Raw genomic sequence first — 6580 nt, forward strand, 5'->3', positions numbered from 1 at the left:
CACACAAAACTCCTTGCCGGAGGTGCCAGCATTCTAGGGGCTTATTTCAGCCGGGTCCCTGAACACGTTCAAACACAAACTCCTCGCCGGAGGTTCCAGCATTCTAGGGGCTTATTTCAGCCGGGTCCCTGGACACATACTCTCGTGACCACACTGGCGCAAAGCATTTAACAAAGAACAATACTAGCGCATGGCCGTGTGGCCATGCAAACCTTAAATAGCTGCAGCATGTACAGGACCATCCTAGAAGGACCAATGAGAAGCTACACCAGAGCGTGAGCACCTACAGGACCTTCCTGAAGGAGCCAATGACCTTAGCTGCAGTATCAGATCATGTGACCCTTGATCTCCACTGAGAGATCCTACTCTGGGCATGCTCAGAACGAGCAAAGCAGGACTTAGACCCAGAAGCGTCTGCTTGCCACTGCCCAGCACCGACTTCAATGGCAGAAGCAGGAAAGGCAGCAGTAACTCTTAGCACAGAGTCAGACTGAGCGAGACGCTGGGACCGACGTCTCCGCTGAGCAGGCTCCACTGCGGCAGGAGAAGAATGGGAGACCGCAGCGGAGATGGACCGAGATTCCCCCTGTGCAGAGGAGGGAACTCGACCCCTAACAACCTGTCCTGCCAAATTCAGGTGACAGGTTCCCTTTAAAAAAAGATTTGAAGAGACTGGAGATGTGTTTGACAAGCCCAGGTCTGGCAGACCCCACAAGACAACTGCTCAGGAGGAACATTTGTTGGTTAGAAAATCCAAAGCAAGCCCCTCTTCCACTGGAGCACAGCTCCAACAGGCCTGGTCATCTCAAGTGCCTGTTTCAACTAGAACAGTTTGTAGGATTCTGTATCGGAATGGCCTCCATGGTCGAATCAGTGCCCAAAAGTCAGCACTAAACAAAAGGCAAATAAAAAAACGTGTGGCATTTGCAAAGTCCCACAGCCTGCTAAACAGATGGATGCTGGAAAAGTGGCAGAAGGTGGATTTCTCTGAAGAATCTTCAGTAAAATTACACCACAGCCACCGCAAATACTGCAGGAGACCTACTGGAGCTCGTATGGATCCAAAATACACTCAGAAAACAGTTAAATTTGGTGGTGGAAAGATCATGGTCTGGGGTTACATTCAGTATGTGGGTGTGCAAAACATTTGCAAGGTGGAAGGCAATATCAATAGCCTAAAATATCAAGAAGTATTAGCTACCTCTTATATTCCAAATCATAAAAGGGGTCAAATTCTGCAGCAGGATGGTGCTCCATCTCATACATCATCTCTACAACAAAGTTCCTCCAGGCAAAAAAGATCAAGGTGCTCAAGGACTGGCCAGCCCAGTCACTAGACATGAACATCACTGAGCATGTTTGGGGTAGGATGAAAGAGGAAGCTTGGAACACAAAACTAAAGAATCTAGATGAACTCTGAGAGGCATGTAAGACTGCATTCTTTGCTGATGACTTCATTAATAAATTGTATGAATCATTGTTGAGCCGCATGGATGCAGTCCTTCAAGCTCATGGAAGTCACACAAAATATTAAATATGACTCTAAAAGCACCACAACTTCATTCACCAATGTTATACAACATATATTTGTATTTAAAGTTAATTATTTGTTTGAATATCACATTACTTTCTGTGGGTGACCAAACTTTTGTCTTGCCAAAATCTGACCATTCTGTGTCCATTAGCTGATCAATATTTCTGCATTGATGCCAATTTATTTTCTTAACCTAAACCACATTTTGGAGGGTTTCAGCTTTCAAAAGAATAATTTATACAACCAATGGATAACGTTAACGTCAGGTTATAAGCTTTTATTTACAAAACATGGATAAGTGACATAACTTCTGTCAGGGAGTGTCCGGTAGCCCCTTCATGGGGCACAAAGCTGCCCCATCATATAGTATGTTGTAGCCCCCCAGAATATAATGTAGTCCCCTGAGAGGATAATGCAGTCCCCCCACAGAATATAATGTAGCCCCTCATAAAGTATAATGCAACCCCCCTCATAGGGTATAATGCAGCCCCTCTCCACCTCCATCATTGTTCTCCCCCTCCACCTCCATCATTGCTTTCTCCCCCGCCACCCCTATCATTGCCCTTTTCACCACCTCCATCATTGCCTTCTCCCCCAAAACCCCCATCATTGCCCATTCCACCACCACTTCCATCATTGTCCTTTACATCACAACCATCATTGCTTTCTCCCCCACAACCCCCATCATTGCCCATTTCAACACCTCCATCATTGCCTCCCCCACCACCATCATTGTGCTTTCCACCACAACCATCATTGCCTTCTTCCCCACCACCCCATCATTGCCCATTTCACCACCTCCATCATTGCCTCCTTCCCCATCACCACCATCGTCCCTTCCCCACCACCCCATCATTACTAATCTCCAAAAACACACATCTCCAATACACACATACACACACAGCACCCTTCTCTCTCACTCACACACACAAAGCACCACACCACATACACACACACCACCGCACCACTCTCTCACACTCACACACCAAGCACCACAAGCACCACATACACACGTACACACACGCACACACATGCAGACAGATACACAGCACCACTCACCTTGCACAGCACATCCCAGCAGCCTCTTCCTCACTGGAAGCATTCTGTCTGAAACAGCTGTGTGCTGAATGATGACATCATCCAGCTGCACTGTCTCAGATAGAAAGTGTCAGGCAGGAAGCAGGATGCCGGGATCTGTGTGTGTGTGTGTATGTGGTGCGGTGCTTTGTGTGTGAGAGTGAGAGAGTGGTGCAGTGGTGGTCGGGCTTTACTTGCAGGCAGTGTTAGCTGCAGCCTGCGGCTAACACTGCCTGCTATTAAAGTGAAATGGTGTTCACTCCTCTCCACACCCATGGGGGCATAGAGAAACGTGAATATTAATTTCTCTTTAGCAGCGGTGACAGGCATGGCTTCCTGTCACCCGCTGCTGCTCCACTGGCACAGGGCGGGCCCCCTTGACTCAGGGGACCAATAGCCACTGGCTCTGTGCCCCTAGAGCAGTGAAGGCCTTAGGCAGCTGCTGGCCAGTAAGCGAGCAGGTGACAGTGCCCGTGCCCACCAGAGAATCCTCCGGTTCTACGTTGGGCCAGTACAACTCTGGTTGTATAGATGGTGAACAAAGCTGAGGTTGAGCATGCACAGCTCCAATCCATTCAAGAAGGGGCTCTGCACAACATGGATTCCAGAATCCAAATATTGAGAGGTTCCTGACATTCAGACCACCAGCAATCATTAAAAAGTTATTCTTATTTTCATAAATGAATATCTTTGGCTAATACTTGCAAGAACCAGATTAATTCTTAAGACATTTTTCAGTTGTTCTTCAGATATTAACACATTTATTTATTTTTGTTTGCAGCTTGGGTCCTAGGAGATCGACCACCACTACTTTCTAGCTTGTAAGCATTGAAGTGTATGCAGGATTAGAATGTAACAATGTGCTTCAGTGATCCTGGACAGCTTCAAACAGTGATTACAAGCTCAGAAGAAAAAAACCTGAAAAGACTGAGCTTGTTCCTCTGTCCTGCAGAGGCCATTGATCTCCAAGGCAGCAAGCTGTAAACACAAGAAAAGTATCAATATCTCAAGAAATGTAGAATATATTAATAAGCAGCTCTAAATTTCAAACTTGCTTTATTTATAAGCACTAGCAATTTATGGAGATGGAAATAACATTTCAAAGAAAAATCTGTCAGTTCCTTTAGTCCCCCTTCATATCCCTCCCCACACAAACATACACATACATCCACCAATATATGTGTAAGCAATAAGAATATTTGTAATTCTGTTGCTTTATTTTTTATTGTCTCCTTAAGGTACAAGCTTCTACTGACCTTAAAGGGAATCTTTCACTGTGTTTTTTCTACCAATCTGAGAGCAGCATGATGTTGGGGCAGAGTGCCTGTACTGGCATGGCTGGGATTGGCCAGTATGCAGGCAGGATCATGAGTTCCACTGCCATTCCTCTCTAAATTATGTAGAGATTGGACGCAGGTAGAGTGAGGGACAGATTCAGATTTCGCACTCCGCAAAAATACCACTGAGTTAACTCTGCAACCCATATATGTAGGAGTACTGTGCCAAAAGCTGCTGTGTGTACTCTGCAACTAATATCAAAGGGAGTACTTTGCCTTCAAGCCACTGTGCATACTCTGGACTTCCCTCCTGGTGAGTTGGGTGACTTTAAGCCACTGCTTACACTGCACCCCCAACTGTGGGAGTACTGTGTCTTAAAGATTCTGTGTGTGCTCTACACCCCTAGCTGTGGGAGTACTGTGCCTTTTAGCCACTGTTGTACTCTGCACCCCCGCCTGTGGGAGTAGTGTTTGTACCCCCCACCTGTGGTAGTATCCTGCCTTCAAGCAGCTGTGTCTTTTCTATTAGTCTGGAAAATTAGTAATTGGCATCAGCTGTCTCGTTGCCTTTTGTGGGCCAAATAAATTAGTTTTCTGGACCGCTGTGTATTTTCTAGTACTGTTACCAATAAATAATTAGCTTTCATTGTCTCACTGCCATTTGTAGGCCAAATAAATCATTTTTCTGGACCTGAGTGTTTTTTCTAGTTGTTTGTGAAATAAACAATTGGAATCAGTGATCTTGATTGCATCTGTAGGCCAAATATACAATTTTTCTGGACTGTCTTTCTAGTACAGTTGTTAACAAATAATTGGCATTAGTCATCTCTTTGTCATTTGTAGGGCAAATAAATAAATTTTCAGGACTGGTGTTTGTTTTCTAGTAGTCTGGAAAATAAAAAAATGGAATTAGCCATCTCATTGCCATTAGTAAGCAAAATAACTATTTTTTTCTGGACCTCTGTGTGTTTTGTAGTACTTCTGCAAATAAATCTACTTTTCTGCCATCTCTTTATGAGTAGTATGCAAAAAACTCTTTAAAAATTGAGAAGAGCATCAAATAGGGGACATGAATGTGGCTGTGGTGATGCTGGTGTAGCTGCTAATGGTGCTGTTGCTGCTGCAGGGAGAGGACAATCTTTTTCTGTACCTTCTACTTGCCCAAATACAACACCTTCCTCTGGAATACAAAAGTAACAGGACATTTTGCGTTCTTTCAGAGGCCACAATAAGTGGAAAAGATGTTAGACTGAGAGTGGCTAAAGTTCCTTCACATTATCTTCTACACAGTCCAATTCAGAAAGCGCACAGTTACCATCTAAGTCATTTGGGTTCCACCTCAACCTATTGCTATTGAGCCAAGAGGTCTGAGCCCCAAGTCATGCAGCAGTCTCTTTTGCTGTTAGATAACTCCACAAACTGGGGTTCCAAGGCCCATCCACCTGGCCCTGCCCGAGAAGTGGAAGAGGCTGTGTGCACTGATGCCCCAAAACTTCTGAGGTTGGAGGATGAGTATGTGGGAGGCTAGTGCACATGGACAGTGGACCACCACATCACATGACAGATGATGACAAAATCAGTTGCCAACTGCAACATCTTTCTGCAGTGTGCATAACAGCAAGGAGGGAAAAATTGAGTAGTCAAAGATAATGTGAGGGATGATGAAGTCCTAGACCACATGTGGAGTGGAAGCCATACTAGTGATGTGCGCAGTTTGGAGGAAGAAGAGGTGGCCATGCTGCCCCAGGAGCACAGCAAAAGAGGGACCAGGGTGCAAAAGTCCATTGGGTAAACCCTAGCCAGTACATCAAATGCTACTGCCCACCACACCGCTGAAATCAGCACATCAAAGATATCTCCTAATAGCTCCTTAGCATGACATTTCTTCAGGGAGTTTTCTGCTAACAAGCAACAGGTAGTCTGCACACTGTGCCATCAGGCCGTGAAGCAAGGCATAAATGTTCTCAACCTGAGCACCATCTGTATGATGAGCAATCTGAATTCCAAGCACGAGGTGCAGTGGAGTACACACATGAAAAAGCATTTCAAATTTGAGCCTTCTTCTGCTCCCTCTGCTGTTGCCATCTCGGACAATTCCATACGTTCAAGATCAAGAGGGCTACCTGCCTCCCCTCAAAGTGAGGATGTAACAGTATCACCACCACCACCATTGTAGCCAAGCATCTCCACACTGTCCTATGGAAGTGTTCAGCTTCAAATCCACCAAACCCTCTAGAAAAATAGGATGTAACCCTCAAAGCAACACACTAGCCATGATTCTGAATGACAGCATTACCAAACTATTGGCTTTTGAAATGTGCTACTCTGGCTGGTGGAGATGGATAGTTTACAAAAAAACTATGTCGGTGGCTGTCCCGCAGTACAGTACATTCTTCCTAGTCTCCAATTCTTTTACAAGCTTGCCATCCCTGCCATGCTCCCACATGTCGCGAACAAAATAAAGTGTACACTGTGCAAGAAACTCAGAGGCAAGGTCCACATAACCACAGATATGTGGACCAGTAAGCACGGCCAGAATCGCTGGAGATTTATCTGTCCAGGTTGCCTCCTCCTACTCCGCTTGCTCTACCACCTCTTTAACCAATCACAGGAAGACTTGTACCACCAACTTCAGCATAGCCAGGGGGAAATGACAGCAGGCTGTTCTGAAACTTCTCTGTTTGAGGGACAA

This window comes from Ranitomeya variabilis, chromosome 1 (genome assembly GCF_051348905.1).
Source record: "Ranitomeya variabilis isolate aRanVar5 chromosome 1, aRanVar5.hap1, whole genome shotgun sequence".
Taxonomy (NCBI): Eukaryota; Metazoa; Chordata; class Amphibia; order Anura; family Dendrobatidae; genus Ranitomeya; species Ranitomeya variabilis.